This window comes from Pseudophryne corroboree, chromosome 3 (genome assembly GCF_028390025.1).
Source record: "Pseudophryne corroboree isolate aPseCor3 chromosome 3, aPseCor3.hap2, whole genome shotgun sequence".
Taxonomy (NCBI): domain Eukaryota; kingdom Metazoa; phylum Chordata; class Amphibia; order Anura; family Myobatrachidae; genus Pseudophryne; species Pseudophryne corroboree.
This window is the reverse complement of record NC_086446.1, coordinates 479,928,816-479,934,815: the sequence shown is the minus strand read 5'-3', so window position 1 is coordinate 479,934,815 and position 6,000 is coordinate 479,928,816.

The following is a 6,000-nucleotide window of genomic DNA, read 5'->3' as shown; positions in this document are numbered from 1 at the left end:
GAGAGCGCAGGCTTGAAAGGGAGACCGAGGTTTCCTTCTTTCCCAAGGGAACCTCAGACTCTGAGGAATTTTCCGAGGAGCCTATGCAGATTGGGGCTACCCGCCTCTCCTCGCGTGAGAAGACGCGGAGGAGACAGCAGGGGTTATGTTTGTACTGTGGAAATAAAGGTCATGTGGTAGTATCATGCCCAGAAAAGCCGGAAAACTTCAGGGCCTGAGGGTGATGGGAAATATCCTGTCAGGCCAGATGTCAGAATTTCCCAAGAAGACTTTTATCATTCCGGTGACCTTGAAGATCCTCGGTCAAACTGTCAAGACTGAGGCCTTTGTGGACAGTGGGGCCGACGGGGTTTTTATGGACCGCCAATTCGCCCTGAAACACTCTGTTCCATTAGTACCCTTGGCATCGGAAATTGAGATTTGTGGGTTAAACGGGGAACCATTATCCCAGGGTAAAATTACCTCTTGCACTAGCCAGATTTCTTTGTTTATTGGAGTCACACACTCTGAAAAATTGTCCTTTTATGTGACTGTCTGTACTTTTGCCCCATTGGTGTTGGGGTTACCCTGGTTAAGGGCCCACAATCCTCAATTTGACTGGGTCTCTGGGGAGATTCTTAGTTGGGGTACTGATTGTTTCAGGAGTTGCTTGAGCCTTCCAGTCAGGCTTTCGCAGCTAAGTTTGCCAGGATTGCCAGGATGTTATGCAGATTTTGCGGACGTGTTCTCCAAAATAGTTTCAGAGGTACTACCTCCCCATCGCCCCTATGACTGTGCCATTAATTTGTTGCCAAATGCTAAGCTTCCCAAGAGCAGGTTGTACTCCCTGTCACGTCCTGAGACTCAGGCTATGGCAGAGTACATTCAGGAGAACTTGGCTAAGGGATTTATCAGACCTTCACAGTCTCCAGTTGGGTCGGGGTTCTTCTTCGTGGGTAAAAAGGACGGTTCGTTGCGACCCTGCATCGACTTCAGGGAATTGAACCGTATCACGATTAAAAACTCATACCCACTGCCTCTCATTTCGGTCTTGTTTGACCAGCTTCGTACGGCCACCATTTTTTCTAATATTGACCTACGCGGTGCGTACAATTTAATCCGAATAAGAGAGGGGGATGAATGGAAGGCTGCCTTTAATACCCACTCAGGGCACTATGAATATTTGGTGATGCCTTTTGGGCTCTGTAATGCCCCGGCAGTCTTCCAGGACTTCATGAACGATGTGCTCAGGGAATATTTGGATAGATTCTTAGTTGTATACTTAGATGACATCCTAATCTTCTCCCATTCCCTGGAGGAACATCGGAAGCATGTACGCTTAGTCCTCCAGAAACTCAGAGACCACCGGCTTGGGGCGAAGCTGGAGAAGTGCGAATTTGAAGTTCAGCAAATCGCATTTCTAGGATATATTATCTCTCCAGAAGGTTTCCAAATGGAGGTTTCCAAGGTACAGGCAGTCCTGGATTGGGTGCAGCCCACTAGTTTGAAGGCGCTTCAGCGTTTTCTGGGCTTTGCAAATTTTTATAGACGATTTATCGCTGGATTTTCGTCTATAGTGGCGCCCTTGGTGGCACTCACTAAGAAAGGGGCGGATGTTGCTCACTGGTCTTGTGAGGCCAAAGCGGCTTTTGCCCGTCTCAAAAGGGCATTTGTCTCGGCCAAGGTGCTGCGACATCCAGATCCAGAGCGTCCTTTTGTGGTGGAGGTGGATGCCTCTGAGATGGGTATTGGGGCAGTGCTCTCTCAGATGGGGGTGTCTGATAATCGCCTTCATCCCTGTGCTTACTTTTCCCGTAAATTTTCGCCTGCCGAGATGAATTGTGACGTGGGTAACCGGGAATTGTTGGCTATTAAGGATGCACTCGAGGAGTGGAGACACTGGCTTGAGGGGGCTAAGTTTGTGGTCTCAATTCTCACCGACCATAAGAATTTGGCATATTTAGAGTCAGCGAAGCGCCTCAATGCCAGGCAGGCACGATGGGCTTTGTTTTTTACTCGCTTTAATTTTTTGATAACATATCGCCCTGGGTCAAAAATCATCAAGGCTGATGCGCTCTCGCGGAGTTTTGCTCCAATCCAGGAGACCACCGAGGAGCCATTGCCCATTGTGTCCCCATCATGTATTAAAGTGGGCATTACCCAGGACCTCTTGTCATTAGTCCTTAGAGCACAGGAGCAGGCTCCTCCAGACCTTCCGGTAGGTCTTTTGTTTGTGCCTTCTAGGTTAAGACAGCGAGTGTTCCTGGAATTCCATGCCAAGAAGTCGGCAGGTCACCCGGGTATTGCCAGAACTCGGGAGTTGCTATCTAGGGCGGTGTGGTGGCCCTCGGTGGCTAGGGATGTGGATCAGTGGGTTCGGGCATGTGACATCTGTGCCCGAAATAAGACTCCTAGAGGGGTTCCTGTTGGCCCATTACATCCACTCTCTATTCCATCTAAGCCATGGACCCACATTTCAATGGATTTTGTGGTGGACTTGCCCAAATCCTCGGGGATGACAGCCATCTGGGTTGTCGTTGACAGGTTTTCGAAGATGGCGCACTTCGTTCCATTGGTTGGGCTGCCGTTGGCCAGACGCCTGTCTGAATTATTTATGCTGCATGTTGTGCGCCTCCACGGGTTGCCACTTGATGTGGTCTCTGACCGCGGATCTCAGTTTGTGGCCAAATTCTGGAGGGCATTTTGTTCCGATCTCCAGATTTCTGTCAGCTTGTCGTCAGGCTACCATCCGCAGTCTAATGGGCAGACTGAAAGGGTGAACCAGTCCTTGGAGCAGTTCCTCAGGTGTTATGTCTCCAAGTGTCAGACTGACTGGGTTGCTCATCTGTCCATGGCGGAGTTTGCCTATAACAATGCGGCTCACTCTGCTACAGGGATCTCTCCCTTCCTTTGTGTGTATGGGCATCATCCTAAGGCCAATTCTTTTGACCCCCTGGACTCCACGCCTGGTGGTTCCTCTGTGGTTTCGGTCCTTAGAGGTATTTGGAGGAAAGTGAAGAAAGCCCTTGTGTCTGTGTCATTAGTGACCAAAAGGGTTTTTGATAAGCGGAAGAGACCCTGCAGCTTCAAATTAGGAGACTTCGTCTGGTTGTCTACCAAGAATTTGAAGTTGAGACAGCCATCTCATAAGTTAGGCCCCCGGTTCATCGGTCCTTATAAGATCACTAGGGTTATCAATCCGGTGGCATTTCAGTTAGATCTACCCCGTTCTTTGGGTATCAATAAAACATTTCATTGTTCCCTTTTAAAACGGGCGATTAGTAATCCTTCTTCCAGTGGAAGACCTTCCCCTCTTCTGATACGTGGCCAGAGGGAGTTTGTTGTTGAAAGGATTCTTGACTCCAAGATGGTTCGGGGTCGGCTGTCATTTTTGGTGCACTGGAAGGGGTATGGCCCGGAGGAGCTGTCGTGGGTGCGCAGTTGTGATCTTCATGCCCCCAGACTGTTACGCTCTTTCTTCTCGCAGTTCCCCGATAAACCCGGTGGTAGGGGTTCTTTGACCCCTCGTCAGAGGGGGGGTACTGTTAGGGTCTCCTGCTCTGTGCTGCCACGTCGTCATGGCAACCGGGAGACAAGTGCTAGCGGAGTAACCTGAGCGTAGCTGATACTCCGGTTCGGGTCTTTTGCTGTGCAGTGGTTAAAGGCTCTGTGCACGGCAGGGGATCCGGTGCTGGTTTTTGTGCTCACAGTCTGTGAGGTCTGAGTGGGGCGTGGACAGCACCTGCTATATAAACCCTCTTCTCAGGTTAGGCAGATGCTGCTGAATCTTTGTTGGTTAGTCAGTTCCTGAAAGCTAGCTAGTACTGTGTAAACTTTGTATTTGTTTGTTGCTTACTGCAAATAGGCCTTGGGATTTGGTATTACACTCTGCCAATCCAGACCTAGCAGTAAGACTGGAGTCAGTCGTTTAACCTGCTGGGGTTCTTTTGCTACTCTGTGAACCTAGCAAGTTTGCAGCTGTATTCTCAGACTTGCCTGCCAAAATCCTTTCTCACTGTGCAAGGTGTTCAGGTGTCAGTTTAGTGGCAGTAAGCTGAACCAGTGCACTGCAAGTGAAGACTAGGATTGTGGAGATTCTCCTTGTGTCTATTATTCCATCTCTGACCAAGGAGTTTACTGCCACACCCGTTGGTAACCCTTTAGGGTTTTGCTGTTGCCCTTAGCAACAGCATTTCGGGTTCTCTACGTATTAAATCACAACATCTCGCTTCTTTCCATCTGAGCATTCCTAATACTAGGGAGACACCCAGTTTCTTAGCCTTTGGGCTTCTCTGTTCACTTTGTGTTTATTTTGTTACCCTATCACCTTCTGTGTATGTAATGTCATATTCCCCAGTCTGTCTGTGAGTTCATTTGTTTTGCATCCCTCTCCGTTCAGACACCAGTACATTCCTGCTGGCACTGGTGTGCATAACAGGCACGCTGTCTGCCGTTATGTGTAAAAAGTGTACGCTGTCTGCCGCTATGTGTAACAAGGGCACGCTGTCTGCCGTTATGTGTAAAAAGGGGACGCTGTCTGCCGTTATGTGTAAAAAGTGCACGCTGTCTGCCGTAATGTGTAAAAAGGGGGGCGCTGTCTGCCATAATGTGTAAAAAGAGGACGCTGTCTGCCGTAATGTGTAAAAAGAGGAATCTGTCCGCTGTAAGGTGTAAAAGGGTCTCTTCCTGGTGTAGTGGTTCTACTGTGCGGCGTAATTTGAATAATGGAGACTACTGTGCACCGTTTTCTGAATTGGTATTATTTTGTGGCCACACCCCTTCCCCACGAAGCCACGCCACTATGTAGTTTTGCGCGCGCCTACAGCGCGCACTGCCCCTGTTTTGCATGCAGGGGTGGGGCTCCGATGCCGTTTCTTGCACACAGTGCAAAAATGTCTAGTTACGGCACTGTTGCTAGATATCCATTTCTCTGGCCCTGAGCAGGTCCCCCTCACCAGATCCTCTCCAGGGGTGAGGGGGTGGACTTGGAGGGGGGGGGCCCAAAGCATTTTGTCGCACCTGGGCCCACCGCTCGCTAGTTCCGCCACTGAATTGGGCAGTGACAGTGGAAACCTTAGTACACAAGGGGTTCACTGAATCTTCCAGGGTAGATGTGCGGGTCTCCACCTCACCAACGCGTTCCTGAACTTTCTGGATTTCATGATGTATAATATAGGTCAGATTGAACCTGACCGATTTTCTCCGCCAGTCTACCCTCACAAGCAGACACTTTTTGAAGGGCTGCGTCAGGAGGCATATCAGACGCAGCAGAGCCCTGAGGAGACGTGGCGGTGAGGATGGATTTCGCTAAGGAGTCACCTCTTTACGATTAGGGTTCGGTGTCCTGGAGAACTTCTACAGCTTAGCAGCAGCTGACGCCTGCTGTGGTCTCACCATTACTCTATAGTATAAGGAGAGTTACTGGTGAATGAACGTAGAAAGGTGATATAAACAGTAAAAATGGAAGTTGAAGGAAAGCTGAATCCAGGCAAGTTTAGCTTCCAAAAGAACACAAGAACACGTAAAATCACAGAGCGTACATATGTGAGCACATAGAGTGTACCAGGGTCCAGGTCAGGTTGCCACTTGCCACCAGTAATAGGATGAGCAAAAGGTGGACAGAGTCAGTAGGAAGTAGTAAAACAGAGAAGCCCAATGGATATACAGATGGGTATCTGACTTCACCGAGCAAATGGGCAGTGCATTAAATCGTCCCCCCACAGTTCCAGACCATATACAGATTAGTCTCCAATTATGATATGAGTGACAGGAGCCCCCCAATATGAATGGAGGAAGGGACCTGAACCAGAAATATATCCCACAAGCTGTTTGTGTCCAGGAGGATAGTAAGTGTTGCAGGCAAGATGGTGGCGTTTCCCACGGTACACCCCAGCCTAATACTAACTGAGAGGGAGCAGCACTCCTCAGGGATTTCAGTGAAGCAGCGGTATTATGGTCCCCGGCTCCCCCCAGGGTATATACAGGCTGTGTAACGGAGCTATAGATAGCGGCGGCTCCAGG